A 20,685-nucleotide genomic window follows, 5' to 3' on the forward strand; every position below is an offset into this window, starting at 1 on the left:
CTAAGTTTTGCGGGTCGAAACTGATGGAGCATATGCTGCCTCCCTCTCTCTCTCGTGGGGTCTCCGCTGCATCGTCCTGGGGCTGTTGATTTGCCGGTGTCGTGGCTACATAGTTTGGGGATGTTCGCTGAAGTAGGAAATTTGCGAGTTAGCCGGCGACTGGTTCATGGTGACGTTATTATGGAAAACTTCGAGTAAATAGCCAAGTGTGTTGCCAAGTCTCAGGAATATTAAAATGGATTCAGTGATAGTGCCTATTCTGGATAAAATTGTGTTGTGTTGAAGTTTCAAGTGTCATATACATATATTACAAAAAGACCTTCTAGTGCTACAGGTACGCTTATCAACATAGACAGATATGGCTTACAAATTACACTAATATAGTTCTTAAAATTTTAATTAGGGTCTTATCCTCCTGAATAACGATAGTATTATAATGCCTCAAATAACCTATAACCCTGGTCAGCATACAATGTCTAGATTCAAAGATCAAAATCAAATTTTTACTATAACTTTTATGGAAATTTCCATCCAATTTTCTCTATTATGAGAATTATGTTCTCAAACTCGTGTGATACAGTTTGTCTGTATTTATGCAGCTTGAAAATTTTAATTTGAAGAGCAACTCAATTATTTTAGCCAGAAACTTACAATAGATCATCAGATATATCTTGTCGAAACAACTTCAGATTATGTTTCTTGCAGCTTTCAGTTTTATCAATAATTTCATTAATCATTGATAGTAAGATTGAGTAGGTAAGCTTTTCATCATGCCCCACTGGTTGGGTGCCATTGTGTGAAGTTGTGCTCCTGGGGGGTTTATCTCTTATGATAGAGTCCCACGTTATGAAGCTATTGTGAGAAGTTGTGGATTGCAATTCCTTCACAGATAATACGATGTTTCTGGTATTTATAAGAGCAGTCTCTAAATTCCCTCTTTTGCGAATAAATTCACAAAAAATTAAGGCCTTCCGGCTCGCAAAATTACTGGGTTCAAACCTCAGCTCTAGCTCAGTGGTAGAAACATGAATTTATAAGTACAAATAATCACCATAAGGTTCAAGGACCAGGTATTGATAATTCTTACCGCTGCTTCTATGAAGTTCTTGAAGAATACCAGTAAGGAAATTAAAAGAATATTTGATGACTGATTATCAGTAACCATGTACCACTAGAGAATAATCAGGACCAACTATAGTTGTTTCTAGTTGATTCTTAAAACGCTCGTCGTGAATACAAGTATTCACCAATATACCCTTTCAAAATTCCTTAGAACTTACAACGCCAGTTCTTGAAGCTCTCTGGATCCTTATATGATATAACTGGAACCTTATTAATATAATTTCTTAATATATTTGTTCTGGCTGATGAAATGAATATCATCAAAGGATGATAAATATTGAGTGCTCTGAATAAGGTTAATATTATTTGATTCAATAATTTTAAATGCTGCTAAATACTTGGTGATATTAAAACAGTTCAAACTATATAACACGAGATGAGTTAGGATATAATAAAAAATTCTATAAGTTTGTATGCTGACATAAAACACAAAATATATTCCCACAAAACAGATATGCATAAAATATTCAATAACTCTGTAATTCACTTAAATAATCTACTTTTAAAATCTGAATAATTATCACAGGCTTTGCTAATATTCACAATAATGAATTTCAAATTCATAAATATATTATATTTAATACTGGTACTTAGACTTCCAATCAATATAAAATTCTGCAGATAAAAACCTGTTCGGTCTATAAGTTTGATATGATATGTTTTGTTCAATAAACAAAATTAATATTTAATAAATTAATATTCGAACATGAGATCTCAGGGCTTTTAATATGAATTCGGGCAGTGCATGGAAGTAAGCTTCCTACATATAATAAATAAATTTATAAAATGTTCTTGTGAACTATGTGATATTGTTCAACACGTGGTGACTTTTTATTTTAACTCTAATTAATTGGAATAGCGCTTTTTTTAATTATTACCCCACTGAACGTAGACAAATGAGCTCATTTGGTTTGACTTATCACTCACTGACTGAAGTTCTGGATGTTCTCGTGGATTGAATTAATTATTTCCAATAATTAATTAGGTAGGCTCCTTTTCGTCACTGCTGGGCTAACGTGTGATCCAGATTTTTATAAGTTTCTTTCGAATTAAAGCTATTTTTATGGGAATCTTTACAATTACGAACTCTTTGACAGCACTGAGTTCACAAACAATTTACATTTAACAAACATACATTACATTTAAAAAAGGGTTTGGCTTAATAATTCATTAAAAAAATTTTTAAAAGGAATAAGAAAAGACCCTAAACTCCATGTGCATCCTCTCGGGTTGAGATCTTAAGCCAGAAGAAAGAGGTTTTCAGAAAAATTTGCTTCTTCCTAGAATAATTCTATAAGCTACTCTCTGATTGGCCCTCAATTTAATAGACTCAATACAATTGGTTGCCTTGGGAATCAGGGCTTCCTCGGCTTTATAATAGAAAAAATTTAATAAAAGAAGTTTTTTATACAGATATATGGGGTATTTATCTTAAATTGAATTCATAAATAAATCGTAACATATGATTTTAATAGATAATACATTTTGTTTTTATATGAGTTTTTTATACTCTTGATTTATCATGCTTTTTTAGATTATAATAAATATTTATACAGAAATAATAGCTATTTGTATTTCTACACATCGACTTCCTTTAGTATACATAATATATCCTTTATGAGTGAATTTTATATGATTCAACCGGTCATATGGGTTGATCGAATAATCAGCTGATTCATTCAGTATTGGTTCGGATAATTATCGATTTATCCAAGATCGACTAATTCTTTTCAAAACGTAAACAAGTAACTCTAACCTCAATGTTCATGCATTTTATTTTATTTTTTTTATTTTTGTAATCCGCCAATAATAATTATGCCGCTTTATAATTTTTTGATCTTACCAATGAGTTCTCATAATTATTAAATCACAATAATACATGTTTTCTTATCGTTGTTGATAATGCTATTACTCCTAATCACTAGTAATACTTGATTTGAGTTGATTTACTCTTTAGATAGGTCTAACCTTCTTTCCAATTTTATAGTTCTATTACATTTTATTAGCTCATTTAGAAATATTTGGTGGTTTCAAATTACCACGTGACAACTTCAATCTGTCAGTATAGCATTAGATGTAGAAATATGAATTCACTTCAATCTGTCAGTATAGCATTAGATGTAGAAATATGGATTCACTTTAATTTGACAGTAGAGAATTTTTCCCTCTCAAAGAGATTTTTTCCCTCATCTAGCATTCACCTCAATCTGTCAGTATAGCATTAGATGTAGAAATATGGATTCACTTTAATTTGACAGTAGAGAATTTTTCCCTCTCAAAGAGATTTTTTTCCCTCATCTAGCATTCACCTCAATCTGTCAGTATAGCATTAGATGTAGAAATATGGATTCACTTCAATCTGTCACTATAGAGAGGGAATTTTTTCTCCTAAAAGGGAAATTTTTTTTTCCCTCACCTGGGCAAGGAGAGAGAGAGATATATCTCTCTCTCTCTTTTCATCCCCCTCACCTCCACTGGGCAGGGGGAAGGGGAAATCTATTTTTAGAAAGAGAGAGAAAGATATCTCTCTCTCTTTTCATCCCCCTCACCACCACTGGGCAAGGGGAAGGGGAAATCTATTTTTAGAAAGAGAGAGAAAGATATCTCTCTCTCTCTTTTCATCCCCCTCACCACCACTGGGCAAGGGGAGGGGGAAATCTATTTTTAGAACACCCCCCACCCTACAGGCGGGGGGAAGGGGAGGAGGGATGGACGAGGGGTGAGAGGGGGGAGGGGATTTTGAGCAAAAAAGCCCGTCTTAAATCTTAGATTATCTCTACTCAAGCCAAGCCTAATTAATATGATTATAAAACAGTGATTGAAGAACTATAGGCCTATATTATCATTCAAAGTATTACTAGAAGAAAATGGCTACATTCAGTAGCCATTCCACTTTATAATTGTTGAGATTTTAAATCTTTGAATGAAAAACCTCCAGTAGAAAACCTTTGAAGCCATTCATCTTTTCAAATGTTGCCAAATTGAATCTATTCATTCTTTCTACAAGTATCCCTTCCCGTAGTATCGAATGAGAGTTCTCTATCTCCAAACCGGTATGCCCTTACATTATGGAGCATTCTGGAAGATCTAGGAGTTCAAAAGTGATGAATTTGTAAAAAACATTTATGATAAATATTGTATAAATCGTAAGAGATGTCGATGGGACTTGAAAGTTATGCAATTGTTTTAGAAAAAGACTTACAAAGTTGCTCGAGGAAAATAAAGTTAAATATTGTATATGACCTTAACACACAACTATCACCTGCCTAAAGTATGTGGATATGTGTATATCATTTTTTTTCCTGAATTGAGAGTGCACTCCTAAAGGATTAAAGATGTTGAAGTGGCAAGATGCTCTCCTGATTCTATGTAGGACTAATATACAGCAGGCTACACAGACAAAGATATCAAGGATTTTGAGAGAAATAATATTAGGCCTATACTCTAATTGATGTTTTCACGTTTTTAATTCTTTATTCAATGATCGATTTATCAAATTCATTAGCATTGAGTAATTTAATTACAAGAGAGCCAGGGAGAGCATGTTAATTTTCAATAAGAGAACAACAGGTATTTGATGTGCAGGCTCTTACAAAATCGATCATTCTGAAAAATTCAGCCGTCCAAAAGTATTGAATTTCTAAAAAAATTGAAAATAAATACTTCATAAATCGTAGGGAATGTCGATGGGACTTGAAAGTTATGTGCTTTTTGAGAAAAATACTTACAAAGTTGCTCAATTCAACATTAAAAAGATAGGAATAGACTTTTAGAGCACCAATGACGTCACACCGACCAGCTGGTTCGGATTTGTTACTGCGCATCTTTTCGTGGCCACTACCATGAGTATTCTAGGTACATTGGGCGTACCTATGTACGCCTATACGCCTGTATGCATGTATCATGTTAGGGGAAGGGTCAAGCTACTTAGAAGTATCATAAAAAGAGCCTCCTTCATACGTCAATATTAGAGTGGAAATCAGACTATAGGATTATTCATCATAAATCAGCTGTCGAGTTGACTATAAATTGCATGCCATGACGCATGCAATTCAATATCTCTATGTAACTTGGTAAAAAATTAGCAGCTGTGTAGACTATAAATTGCATGCCTCATTGCATGCCTCATTGAATGCAATTTTTATGCACTATTAAATAGGATGCAAGAACTTATAACAGCTTGTCTGGGCGCCTAGATGTCTTCTGGTTTTCTCGCGCTAGATTCTGGAAAGTGTTATAATATGTTAATTAAATCTTGTGTAAGCATGATCTGATCAAATAAATAGCTAGTGTATCAGTGTGGATGTGCTTATGGTTTGGGACGTCGTTATAACTGCGCGAGGTCTACTGTTCACAGAACTACTAGTATAATATCATTCTGAATTAAATTTTAGGCCTACTAGTAGTTCTGTAAACAGTAGACCTCACGAAATATTCTCTTCCACAAGTACCTGATTGCAACTAAAGACCTTATGGAAATACAGCAATAGACTGGCTTCTCCACACATCTGTGTAATCACTTGTCAGCTGATTTATGATTAAATCAGTCTTATTTTTACTCTAATATTGGCGTATGAAGGAGGCCCCTTTTTCCTTTCATATTATCCTTGAAATGTAAAATTTCCAAAATCCTTGTATATACGTCAACGTGCAATTAAAAAAGGAACATACCTGTCGAATTTCATAAAAATCTAATACAGCGTTTCGCCGTAAATGCGCAACATATAAACATTAAAACATTAAAACAATTGAACATTCAAACATTCGAACATTAAGAGAGATGCCAAACCGTCGACTTGAATCTTAGACCTCACTTCGCTCGCTCAATCAATATTTTCAAAGTTAATCATTACTTTACAGTTTTAAGTGATCAATGAATATTATTTTGTTATCCAATTTGGTTCGATTTGAACTTTGTTTTCAATTTTTTGGACTGAAAAATGGACCTGAATTCAAGTGTATGGAACACCTCCTTTTTGGACTATTTATAGTGTATAAATGAAAATTCGGTGAAGAAACAGTTTTTGGCTGTTCCTGTTAGACATTCCACAATTATTTCAAAGAATTGTGTTCTGTTTATCAATTAATAAATATAAGCTATGGTTTTATGCTTCTTTTGCTTTTGTACTCGGAAGAGAAGCTAGCTGCCCCGATATTTATACTGAAACAGGAGCAATATAGGCAACCCTCTAAACATGTTCTGCGCCTGCAACGCTATATTAAGTATTCTTTATTATCATTGTTTCGAACATAGAGTAGTCTCTCTACAAGTGAAGAACCAGCATTAGGTTAGCTCTCCAATTTATGAGACGTCATATCTTGAGAACGGTGGGGGCTGAAAACGAAATAAAAGTTTCTCAAAACGATGACGTTGAGAGATTTCAAAAACAAGTTAATGGAGAGCCAACTTAATGTTGGTTGTATAATAGACTGGTGGTTGGCTACTGATTTCATATATATCTTTTGGTTTCAGTACGTTTGATATTTCAGTATTTAGTAATATCCAAATTATAGTGTTACGTGAAACTATGAAACTGATTATATCTGCTGAAACTGGTAATAGCTCTAGGGCAATATAATCCGTATTAACTCCAGTTAAGCCCCTTTTACTGTGTTTCTTGGCAACCATAGAGCTCCTCTCATACTGCTATAGAGAGATACACTTCAAACTCAGTGTACATACTGTATGGATCATACATACATGAGACTATCCTATTATACATACCAACTAAACATCCTAATTTATACACAACACTATCTGCTCTTCAGTTTGATTGAATTATGAGTTTCAGTTCCTCAGCAGCATACACACTAGTAGGCCTGGTTTGCATCAACTATCGATCCCCGACACAAGAGACAATGAGCTGCTAACACGCTCAGTTGCCACCAAATTGCAAACGTTGATCCGTCCTTAGATTTACTATAGTAGTTTACTAACTTTGACAGAGCAAATAGTTGCGGCAGCTGACCAGTCGGTAATTGCAAGCTGAGCCTATTTGCTTTGCTTTGCTCTGCTCTGCTGTGAGCCCCGGAAGGGTGTTGCTCTCAGCCTCAAGCTTCAAAGCAGGGCCATGAGTCCTCAACTGGCTTTCCAATAGTTCCCGCAGCGATTACAATTAGCAGAGTTGAGGATAAGCAGGCACTCATTTGATGTCAACATTAATAGCAGATTAATCTGCAAGAGTTCATGGTTAATAGCAGTTTTGAATTCATCCAGGTGGCTGAAGAGAACGAAGCCCTTTAAACTAATATTTGATAAATTTGTGATGGTGTTTACTGCTCTCAGGAATACTTTGGTTATCAATGGATTATGAGAGTTTTCTCTAGTTCAAAATTCAATATAGAACTGGAAATTAGTCTTCTTGATCTTAAGGATAATGCTACTCCGACGAAGAGTGTGAGGACTGATGAAGATTGGTAAGGATGATGTTGATGTTAATGTCAAAGAATGGATTCACGACTAAGAGTCAAAACATAGTGGAACGACGAAGTTAGAGTGTATCAGCAAAGATAATCTGTAAGTGTTTCAATAATGGATTATGTTTTAATAGATGTTCTAATAATACATTCATCATTGATGCAATCATATATTTCATAATACCCATAATTTTTCATTCCTATATTATTTATAATTGAGAGATTACTTATTGTTTATATCAGTTCACAAATTTAACAATAACCTAGTGTCAATATTGATGAATATTAGCCTATGTGAAGGCTAACTTCAGCCTACTTGACTCAAGTGAAACTATAAATATTTCACAATTCAGGAAACAGTTACGTTTTCTTCTATGATTTGTTTTTCTTAAGGTAATTAATATTGGATTAATCGAAGTGATAGGGGTAGTGGTGATGGTCTTCGGAGGGGAGGAGGAGTACTTGTCGCCGTTCAGAGATCGTTGCAATCTGAGCTCTGTGAGGAGCTCACAATAAGTGACATTAATAATAATTATGATTCCGTCGGAATAAAAATAAGATCTAATTCCACTCACTTCTTCATTAATGCTGTTTATTTATCGCCGACAATTTCAACAAATGTCTTTCTCAATTATTGTAACCACCTTGAATCACTCAATGGCCTAATCAACGGTAATTTCTTGGTTATCGGAGACTTCAATCTGCCTGAAATCTGCTCAAATGATTATGATTTTTTTGTGGGGACAATTAAGGCAAGAATGCTTCACAATTTTATGTCATTCTATGATCTTGTTTCTCTAAATCCGGTAAAAAACGAACTGGGTAGGACTTTGGACCTGGTCCTTTGTAGCTTTCCTGCCAAAGTCTTCCAAAGCGATGATCCCTTGCTTCCTGAAGACGGCCATCACCCGGCATTGTGTGTTGATGCTTCGTATTCTGTTCCGGAGGCAAATGAATCTCCGGGTGATCCATTTGAATCCCGGTATAATTATTCTAAAGGGGATTACTTTCAACTTTATTGTAAGCTGCGAGACTGTTGTTGGGACTCTGTGTTTGGCTGTACTGATGTCGACTCTGCAGTGGACGAGTTCTATAGTCTACTCTACAAATATTTGGATGAGTGTATTCCAAGGATCGTATTGAAGAAAAAAAATAATAAATACCCTCCTTGGTTTACTCCTGATATAATTTCTGATTCGAGGATTAAGAATAGATGTGCACGAAAAAGAAGAGTGTCCCCTTATCATGATAACCTTTTCAAAAGTTTACGAACATCTTTGAAGGCTAGAATATCTAAGTCTCATGAAAACTATTTGACATCGATTCAGTCAGGCTTAGATGGAAGTATGAAAAACTTTTGGAATTATGTAAGTTCCAAAAGAAAAACGTCGTTTGTGGAGTCGACGATGTCGCTGAATGGGAAGTCCTACTGCGGTTCTGCGGTTGTAGATGGGTTCGCGAAATATTTTGAGTCAGTGTATGAGGTTGATACACACACCGCCCCTGATATGCATGAGAATGAGCTGGAGATGTCTGGGAGCTTGGGATTAGGTGTTGGTATTGATTCTGTCTCCTCTGACGAGATCCTGTCTGCTATTAACAGCTTCAGATCTAGCTGTTCTGAGGGCCCTGACTTGATACCTACTTTTATTGTGAAGGGTTGTGCAGAGGTACTCCTTAGTCCATTGCAATTCATTTTCAATTTATCGATTAGGACTGGCCAATTCCCTTCTAAATGGAAGGTCGCTAGAATTACACCTATCTTCAAGTCAGGTAAGAGAACTGATATAAGTAATATAAATTAATCCATAATCAATTTTAAATTGCTAAATTGCTTAACTGATATAAGTAATATAGGCCCATATCAATTTTAAATTGCTTTTCCAAAGTTTTTGAAAGAATTTTGCATGCAGTTATATACAGGCAGGTGAAGGGAGTAATCGCGGACGAGCAACATGGATTTCTGTCAGGCCGTTCTACGGTGACTAATCTAATGGAGTTCAGCAATGAGGTATCCAGAGTTCTTGACGGTGGAGGGCGGGTTGATGTTGTTTATACGGATCTCTCAAAGGCATTCGATTCAATCAATCACAGAATATTAGTTAAAAAACTAAAGTCGATTGGTTTCTGTACAAGCCTGGCAAATCTTGTTGAGAGCTATTTGAATTCAAGAGTGCAGTATGTTAGAGTACATAATTTCAAGTCTAGAACTTTCAACTGTACATCTGGGGTGCCTCAGGGTTCTAACCTTGGACCACTTCTCTTCCTTCTATTCATTAACGATCTCCCTGCTGTCTTTGATGGTCCATCCTGTCTGATGTATGCAGATGATGTGAAGCTGTACAAAGCGATTTTGAGCCCTGATGACTGCCTTAGCCTTCAAATGGATGTTGATAAACTAAGTGTATGGAGTATGAATAATGAATAAATATAGCCTTAGAATAAATATAGCTAAATGCAAAACTTTATCATTTTCCCGGCAGGTAGCTTCACACAGATGCATCTATAGTATTGATGGTAAACCGTTGGAGGAGGTAGAGTCTTTTAAGGACCTGGGTGTGAATTACAGCTCTGATTTTACATTCAATAAACATATAGACCTTTTGTGTAGTAGGGCCAATCAGCAGATGGGGTTTATCCTGAGAACATGTTCACCTTTCAATGATGTCTCACCCATGATATTTCTGTATAAATCTCTTGTCCGAAGTATTCTTGAGTATGCGTCTGAAATTTGGAACCCTTATTGTAATGATCAAGTGCTACTTTTGGAGCGTTTACAAAATAAATTTTTAATGTACATTCACTTCAGGAAATTCAATTTCAATTGTCCGTTTGACTTTCCCTCTGACACTCTGAGAAATATGTTTCAATTGAAATCATTAAAAACAAGACGAGATGTTAAGTCTTTAATTTTTCTTCATAGCTTATTAAATAATAAAATAGATTCCCCATATTTGCTTTCATATGTAAATATTTATATATCTACCATATCACGTCGCTCCACTTTCTCTTTTTTTGTGCCCCGGTCCAGAACTGTGAGTCACTATAATTCTCCAGTCAACAGAATTCAAAGACTTTTCAACTGTTTCTCTGGGCAACTGGACATCTTCTGGTTCTCTCGTGAAAAATTTTATAGAATATTAAACAGTCTATTGTGAGATATCCTTGCTCAGTCGTGTTGTCGATTATTTGTTGCTGTATATAGGTGTGTATCTATTGCACTATGTACTCGTACATCTTACTCATTCTGTTGCTTAATTGGCAGGTACCAGTCCTCTGACATTCATTTGTTAGTTTTATCCATTCTTTGTAACATTTTTATTTTAATTTTAGAACCTTTTCATTTCTATATTCCGTTTTATAAATATCTTATTGTATACATCTATTTTTTTCCTTCTCTTGTATTTCTATAGTTTTTTTCTTTCAACAATATTGCAATTGAAAGTTACTTTGTTCATTTTTTTTTCATTGTATTGTTGTATTGTTGTATTTCACGTATTGTATCTTGTATTGTTGTATTTGTGAAGGAGACACATTAGGGGTAACCTGTTGTCCCCATAAATAAATAAATAAATAAATAAATAAATAAATAAATAAATAAATAAATAGATAAATAAATAAATAAATAAATGAATAAATAATAAATAAATAAATAAATAAATAAATAAATAAATAAATAAATAAATAAATAAATAAATAAATAAATAAATAAATAATAAATAAATAAATAAATAAATAAATAAATAAATAAATAAATAAATAAATAAATAAATAAATAAATAAATAAATAAATAAATAAATAAATAAATAAATAATAAATAAATAAATAAATAAATAAATAAATAAATAAATAAATAAATAATAAATAAATAAATAAATAAATAAATGAATAAATAAATGAATAAATAAATAAATAAATAAATAAAGAATAAATAAATAAATGAATAAATAAATGAATAAATAAATGAATAAATAAATAAATAAATAAATAAATAAATGAATAAATAAATAAATAAATAAATTATTGATTATTTGATTATTGAAAAAAGCTTGGGAAGATTCTTAAGATAACTAAGGAATGGAACTTATCTTAAAACTGAATTCATTCAAAATCATCATTTCAATAGACTACACATCATTGGTCTAAATCAAAAGTTTTATTGAAGTAAATAAATTTGATCGAAGATTCAGGAATAAATCTTTGGATTAATTCCAATGGCTGAGTAACTTTTATAGTAAATCTATAACAGTATTAGTTCCTACCACTGGACGAGCGTATTTTTCCTAGAAAGATAGAGAATAGTTTTCGAGAAGAGTGATATAGAACAGCTTGCTCGCCTGTTATTATCATAATACAATTGTTTGCTATTCTCTCCAACAAAGTGTAGACAAAATTCCTGTGTCGAGTGAAACCGTTCAAAAAGCTTCATGTTGTCAGCAGGTCGCCAGACGTCTCAGCTCAACTCAATAAAACATCGAGAATTTCGCTCTTTCGTCTGATCTCTTTTCCCTTGTTAAGAGAATCCCATTTCCTCTGATGCAAACTGAATCCTTTTTCTCTGCAGAAAAGAAAATAACAATTCAGCGAAAGAATCATCTTCCAATATTGGATAACCATTCATTATTTATGTTTATTTTTGAGGATCATTATTCTGTTTGGAATAGGAATATGAGAATTTTCAATTTGTCAGGGTATTTTCATAACTGACAGCAGCTCAATTCTGGTTGTTGACAGCTATGAACTTGAACAATAATAAAATACTTAGCCAACTATTCCAGATTCTTAACTACTATTTTGAGCTGTTTTAGGCTATTGTAATGGAGCCCTTGTCATCGACACTGTAGAGATGTGTGTAATTGATTTGATATGGAAGTAGTATCCAACATTCATTGTTTCCCTATCCAGGGGTGTAAACTCTTCCCCCCCCACAAAGCCCATAGATGCAACACCCATAAATGTGGGGAAAAAATCAGCTCCTATCCCCCATAGCCAACAAAGGTTGTCAGTAGTCATTTTAACACTGCTGACCTTTTTTGGGATCCCCCAAGATCTGATTTTGAGTCATCCCCGTCCCGGGAGACACCTAACAACAGGTTTTAGTAGATAGTAGTAGAAGTGAATTGGGAATACTCAAAATACTCAACTCCTCCAGTTGTATTAACAAACTTGTCCTATTCTGTATCCACCTTTATTTGTTTTTCTAATTCTTGTTTTCACTGTTCCGCGATTTCTCACTCACATACCTCCGTTCTCCGCCTGAAGTCCTAACTCTGCCAAATAAAGAATGTTTTCATTTAATTTCACTCTCGCTCCACCTCATTCAAAGTGTGCAAAGTTGTGCACCCAAATCTTTCCTTCTCATGTGGCTCTGCTCATTATCTATGTTATCTATATGTTATCTATGCTCACTCGTTATCTATCTCTCTCGGACAAGGACTGACCACATTCTGTGCTATGCTCATCACCAATTAAAGAACCGCCACCAGGCTCGTCAATCACGCAGCTCTAGCGTCCAGAGAGGCGGCAAGAGGCGGGAAGGAAGGGTGGTGGAGGCGGCATGGGAAGGTAGTCGGGCGGCAAGAGGAGGCGGTAGGGGCTGTGGCGTTGTTACTGAGCAACGAAACATCATTAATCCGGATTTTGTGCAATCCACGTGTCTTTGGTAAAAAAGTGCCGCTTTCCTCTAAGCTCGACGTAAAAAGAGAGCAAGCTACAATGCAGTAGTGAAATATTACTTTTGGATTTCCAAAACAATGTATTATGGAGAAGAAGAGGATTATTTTGTTCGCGGTAAATTATTCATCAGGGGAAAGTATGCCAATTTCCACTCTACTTGTTGGTGGATAATATTCAAACCAACGAAGGATAATGACTCACAGAGTCATAAATTAGGTGCAATGAGTTTTTTCTGAGCATATGATAATTTCTAGATTGTCTACATGAAAACTTCATGAAGGGTGAGATGAGTCAGGAGGATGGCAGGACACATAAGTTATAATCATTCAACAAAATAAAGTTACAATGTTGTTTACTGTTTGAGTATATATTCATTTTGGTGTGGAAGGAAAGAAGAATTGAGCATCGAGCATGCTCATGTTTGAGCATTCTCATAAATTTTGGAAGACGTTCTGGAAGTATATGGCTGGTGGATTCTATGGTCTGAACACAACCTGACATATTTTAGTTTAAAAAACAAATGGAACCTATTCTGGACTGACTTCTCAAATCATATAATGTAAAGTCTCATTTGGCAACAAAGCTTCAATTTTGTAAAAATAAATAATCATTTTGCTATAAATAGTGTTCTCGTATATGAATCTTGAATGGTAAATTTGCAGACAATTGATTTTTTAATGAAAACGACTGAAGAATATTTATATTTTAGTTTCTCCATCACCATTATCGATCTCTAGTAAACTAGAAGCTTGGACATTGAATAACAGAATCTGTAACATGGGTGAAGTCCTACGATTGGGCATCACAATAAAATTATTATCAATGAATGTTGAGCTCTGTCATCAATGTTCAAATTACGGGAAGAATATGCGTTGATAATAATTGTTCCAGATTTCAATTGACTATTTTGCATACAGAATAGTAGCCAATGTACCTATTGGAACATGGAGCTGTATCTCTTCAACATCGAAATTCAAACAAGAATGTGATCACTACTTCAGTGTTCAGCCACTATGATCCCTCGATGAATTCGAGTGTGAAGCATTTTGTTCAATAAATCGGAATTTCTTCGGGAGAGTAGGCTAACCTGCAAGGAACTAATCCAGCAACAAAAGATACACAGCTTAATCACGTGATCTCAAATAGAATTAACAGACAATCGTAGCCATCGTATTTCGATATTGTGCAATGTATCTCTTTCTATCTTTGCTCACCAACTTCTCCCATTATCTTATCTGCTTTACCCCTCATCTCATTCTACTCTATCTTTTACTCTGTCGTGCTAGAAATGTTTTCCGTCACTGTTTTCAAGTCAGTCTCTGTTCCCCTGCTCTTAGAGATGTGTATCTTTTTTCTTTTGTTCGCTAATTTCTTCCTCCTCTCTACACTCTTTTCGCCATCTATCTGTGTTCTTCTTATCTGTTGTCGAGGCAACAGCAGAGATATATTGGCTCGACAAACTGTACAACAGAACAGCGCTGGTGACCAATCGAATTACGTTGCGCCAGTAGAACAATTCCGGACACTTCTGAGTTACAGCCGTTAAGTTGAAAAGTAAACGCAGGAGGAGGAGCCAGCACACGACTCGTGTGTATGTGTGTGTTTTGTTGAGTTTGATGGTGAGAGTCGTTGTTGGGTGGTGGGGGTGGATTCGGGGAGAGGAATGAAGCGAGCAGGAGTGATGTGGTAGCTTATGAGAAAAACAGAGAAATCACTGATGATGATGGTGATGATAGTAGTTAGCTATGATGACAGCAACGCTAACTTCTACGATGACGATAATAATGGAGGTAGGAGGTTTTGAAATCTCGGAAAAGGAGTGTGAGCGAGTGAGAGACAAGAGGATTAGTGGAGAAGACGAAGAATAAGTAGTTGAGGAAGAAGAATGAGATGAGGAAGATGTGGGGAAAGGACTATGTGAAAACTTTGCTGACGTCTGTGGGATTAGTGAGGAGGAATGAGCAGAAGAAGAAGAAGGATATGATAAAGAGGGGGAGGAGTAGGATGAGGAGGTGGTGGAGGAGGAGGTGGAGGAGGGGGAGGTGGTGGAAGAGCACGAGTTGGTGAAGGAAGAGGAATAGGAGGAGGATGAAAACAAGAAAGAGAAAAAGGAATTTTGAGAATCGAGGATTCGAGGATGTGGAAGGGGTGACAATTCTTCCATTGGAGAAAAGTATGAGACACTAGTTTACTGATTCTTGTGAATTCCAACAGAAAACAGAGGAAAAAACGTTGAAGCAGTAGACGGCTGTATGTTATTAGAGACTTAAAGCTAAGAACTGAGCGCAAGGTAAGTGAAGTGTGGGTGAGCAGAGCAGAGCAGAGCAGGGCAGAGCAACACAGAACAGAAGTACTACGGAGCAAGTGGATGCGACTTAATTTAATCGCCCACTTCGGCTCGCGATGATGCTTCGACTCAGTCCTGCTTCGACTTACACGTCATATTCACTTCGACTTCCAGATCATGCTAATTCTCTTGCAAACGCCCCACTCTACCCCACTGTGATGCTTGTAAAATATACACAAACTCATAATTCACTTTCCCATCGGATAAACATACACAAGCAAGCTCCATCTCCCTCTCACACTCTGTATATTTCTCTCTCTCTCTCTCTCTCTCTCTCATTTTGTTACGAAACAAACTTCCATGAGTGCAGGGAACCTTTCCAGTCCCAGTGATAGGCTTCGTGCGTTACACAAACACCTTAACAAGATTTCAGTTCTGTATCTAGTTGAATGATTCGAGAAATTTTGATGTCAATTTAAAAATTAGCTCGCAGCTTGTTGGAGCTCGAGGTACGAGAATATTTTGGTGAATTCTCTTGCTTTATTTAACTAGATCGATTTTCAAGAGTGATGAATATGAGCTTGTTGGAATAGTTGAGTCAGTTGATAATATTCACATGATATTTGACACATTGTGGCTACGAGGTCTTCAATGAGATTTTCGAAATTGATTGATGATTTCAAGAATTCAAGTTGCAAGAACGAGTCTGTTTTAAAAGGCTTTACTGCTCGTTGTTGGTGGAGAAAATTCAAATTGGAAAAAATATAGTAATTGAACGTTAGATTACTTAATTTGAAAATGAATACAAAGTCATACAAAATACAGTATTATAAATATGACTAGACCTTATTTAACGAATCTTGGATAGCAAATCTTGTGGTGTTTTGTCTATGTATTGCTTCAGTGATTATATGAACTTATTCAATGATCTATTTGAGGATGTAGGATCACGATCCAGGCGATTCAATAGGAACCCATGAGATTGAATTTCTTCTACGCCGTGTACTCCTATGTCGTTTATTTTTCACCTCATGCTTGAAGCATTGATTATAATCAACTTCATCACATGGATTCCATCGAATATGTTTGTCTTGATGATGGTTTTTACGAATTTATTTATTTTTGGACTATTTGGGCAAATTAGACCTCATTGATTGAAACTAATTGAGAAACCACAGAGTCGGTCCCGGCTGAAGTATGACAGTCGTAAGGCCCATTGACGGCTCAAATTATATATTCAGGCGGTGGAACCTTCCCGCAAAGGACTCCCCACCAACAAACGCCATACGAATTTACTTTTTACCATACAAAGCGAGATCAGAGCTTCAACGAACGAATTCCTATGACTCAGTTACCCAGCTTTCTCACATCATATTTATATATTAAGTTGCTGGGCTTTGTGGGAGTCTCCATTTTGGGAGTTGGAAGCCAACCAAGAAACATGGAAGGAACACACAAGCATGAAATTCCTTTGAATGAACTTTCTTCATGTGATCAAAGTTTGCAAAGAGCCGTGATTATAAGTTGGAAAAAGTTGAGACATCTCACTTGTTGTTTCTAATTGCTATGATTTTGTTTCTCTTTGCCGCATACTGTAGGCAGATAGTATAGGATGTAATAACATTTTATACTACAGTCTATACATTCTATACTCTCTGATTGTAGGTGTAGGATGCAAGTTTTCAATAGCGTGAGCTTGGAAAAAAGTGTTACCTCAAAGCTGCTTCTTCAATTTGAATCTAGACTCGGTGATTGAGCTCTACACGTCCCGATGGGACAGAAGACAGCATACCCCAAGCTTCTAGGATTGCCATCGATTCAGAGGCATCTCAGCGGCTGAAAGACACACGTTCACGAGACATTCATGGACCCGAACATTGATGGACCCGTACATTGACCGCTGTTAGAATAAAAAATAAACTAGGATAACGCAAATTAACATAACTTCAGTCATATCATAAACTCAACATTATTTAGGTTCATTAACATTAGAGTAAGAGGTGAGTACATAGTATTCAATACTATCACTTTTCATAATAAGGTCTTTCGAGTATTGCTGTTATTTTGTTCAGTCTTCTCTTACATAAATCACATATAGTGTAATTTAAAAGATAAATTACATGAAAGGTGTTTTCTTAAGAATCAAGAAAGCTTTCCATTAGAATCAGCAAAACAAATAAAATTTATAACACAAAATACTGTCATTTGAATTTAGGTTAATAGCTTCCTCTTCCAAAATAATATTGAATCAAAAATATCTAAATTCCTTCTAATAGATACTTCAAATTTCTACAAGAGCATGTATCGTTCATTTTCTTCCATCACTCATCAGATCGAATTACCATTACTATCTTCCATTACAAGAGAATCAAAAGGACTAAACTCAATAAATCTATCACATTACACTTACACTTAAATATATCTATCACAATGAATTTAGTACTTTGATGGAAGCTTTCATCGATAATAATTTCCCTAATTATATTATAAATCTATGACGTACCTTAGTAGCGGTAATAGGAGGAAAATCTCCATTGTGAGGTGACAAATTTGATATCCTCTCTTTTTGATTAAAGCATTTACTGGGGCGGAAAAACTAAGACATGCTATTGGAACAGATGGTTCCACAGCCAAATACTAACAAGCCTAAAGCTGGCATAAAAGCTATGATTAACACAAAATACTGACACTACATTATTCAGTTCTGCTAGCAGCAATGGACAGACGCTGAATGAAACCCACGGTACGCTTGTCTTGTCGAGGAGCTGTGTGATCGGCCTCACTAGATAGGAACCTAACCAACGTTAACTGTGATTGGCTGTTACTACTTTATTGAAATTATTCATTAGAATATAAGCCAATAGAATGGAACTGCAATTTAAGATACATTCTCCCACCAAGCAACAGCTATTTCCCAAATTCCTAACCAAATAAGGCATGATTGATAAACAATCGGACACAAATTCCTTACCTTATAAGGTCATGAACCAAGCTGATGCTCCAGGAAATCGTTGATTTTCCTAGTAGTGTGCATTCAACGCACACACTTACAGAGTCGACACTACACAAAGCAGAAAAGCAGTGAAACAAGTGTTGTTATAACAGACTGACTTCTCATGATAATTCGCATAATCCTCATCAGTCACAATTGGAACAATGAATATTGTTACATAAGTGAAACTGTTACTACGTTAGTAATCCGTAGCTCGTCAAACATCAATCACTTTCAATAAAATTTGCATAATTTGTTTCTATAAGAACAATTTGAACAGTGGGTTTGAATAGATTGATCATCAAAAGATTCGTAATTTTGAAACAGCTGTAATAGTGACGTGAATAGTTTTCTGAACAAAAAAAGCTTTGGTGGATTACTAGAAGTAACTGCTATAGACTAAAGGCCATTCCACACATCACATGACGTGCGTGGCTGGACGCACGCCACGCCGGCCATGCTAGCCACATGCCAATTCACACCGCCACGACTGTTGCGATGCTACACCGGCCACGTTACCCGTCAGTATGCAGGAAGATGTCAACTCCGACGGTCCCATGGTGTGAATCTGGATTTTCTTGTGGCTTACCTTGGTTTGATGACTCCAACAGCAGCAGAAGTAGTGATAATGAGCTGGTTTTATTGTATTCGGTGACAGCACAGGACCAGTGGGTACATCCAACCAATAAAAAAAGGAAGACCTATGGCGAATTCCATCATTTAATGCGTGACCTTGAGGCTGACAATGATAGTATACATTCTATACGATAGTATACGTCTAGTATACAGTACGGCTACTTTCACATGATAGGAGACGTGCAACTTGAACACTGAACAGTGTTCACGTTTTTTTGTCGAAGTACATTGAGTCAAATCGTGTCTTTACATGGTGACTTCTATCCAGGAACCTCGTTTTGTCACGTCTTTTCCCCTCGAGGCAAGCAGAGGCAAGATCTAACAACTTTGCCGACGTTTGCTCAAAGTATGACTCATCACTTTTTTCTCAAAGTCTAACTTCCTTAAAAATATAGATAGAAGATTTCTGATTTCGGATTTGGATTCAGCGACCCCAAATTCTTTAAAGCGTAAGTCCCATTTTCGAAAATATCCGAAAACAAGGAAGTTATGGCTGTTTTTAATAAAGCTTTCTATTATCATATAATTATACAGTAAAAACGAACAGGTACTGTACTATACAGTACGTAAGTACTGTAGCTATTATAATACAACTTACACCGTATTCGTTTAGGAAATTTGGTAGGTTATTTATCTTGATTTCTGAAATACCCCAAAATAAGGGAGTAAGATAACTTTGAAAAACCAAGTTTTCCTGCCGATTGAAGAAACATTAAAATTAGTCTAAGACATATTATGTCTTAGAATAAAAATGTGTAACAAATATCAGATCACTATTCAAGGTATCAAGCTTTTCATATATTTATTTGTCTCCTCATGGCAGAAGGTTTGCGCCCAACGTTTTCACTTAAACATTCCTATGATTAAATTGTGATAGAGAACATTATCGTATTGATCTTCTAAATCCAGTTACATGTACATCGATTTCCATAAAATTGATTTTTTTACTGTTCCTATGAATTCTAAGAATTCTATGAATTGTTTATACAGGTTCATCACAGGCCAGGCTGGTCTGAGCTATTCATGACTTTTTTCAGTATGCATTATCAACTCAGCACTTCTAATACACAGACATCACTACTTGGAATGCCATGACATTTTCTATTCTTTCAATTCCTATTATTACCATAGATCGATTCAGATCAGCACAATGTTTATACTGTATGTTCATAATAGATTTTTCTGATTGAAAAAGAAATAGTCACTTTAAAGAATTTGGGGTCGCTGAATCCAAATCCGAAATCAGAAATCTTTTATCTATATTTTTAAGGAAATTAGACTTTGAGAAAAAGTGATGAGTCATACTTTCGGCGTAGTTGTTAGATCTGTCGGCTTATTCGTAAGATCCCCATGTGAAAGTACAGGAGAGCTGCAAAATATGAAATATGATCTTCCGTAATATGATATTCCAGGAGCGAGGTCTCTGCCGTGTGAAACTGGCGTAATAGCGCTTTTTAGGTTCAACTTAATTCCATCATACTTATCATAATCAAAAAAGTTTAATTGAATTTTCATATTACATATTAAATTCAAATATTACACCCATCTAACCAC

At 35.4% G+C, this 20,685-nt stretch overlaps 1 long non-coding RNA gene across 1 annotated transcript; it reads right to left on the minus strand.

Moving 5' to 3' along the window:
* Positions 1 to 11,594: 11,594 nt before the first annotated feature.
* On the minus strand, positions 11,595 to 18,354 carry LOC120349906. The gene is made up of 3 exons (XR_005570501.1): positions 18,007 to 18,354; positions 17,217 to 17,403; positions 11,595 to 12,098 (listed from the first exon to the last, which is right to left on the minus strand). It is a non-coding gene; the product is annotated as an uncharacterized LOC120349906 (long non-coding RNA).
* Positions 18,355 to 20,685: the final 2,331 nt, after the last annotated feature.

The sequence above is a fragment of the Nilaparvata lugens genome, chromosome 2, assembly GCF_014356525.2.
Source record: "Nilaparvata lugens isolate BPH chromosome 2, ASM1435652v1, whole genome shotgun sequence".
Classification (NCBI taxonomy): Eukaryota; Metazoa; Arthropoda; class Insecta; order Hemiptera; family Delphacidae; genus Nilaparvata; species Nilaparvata lugens.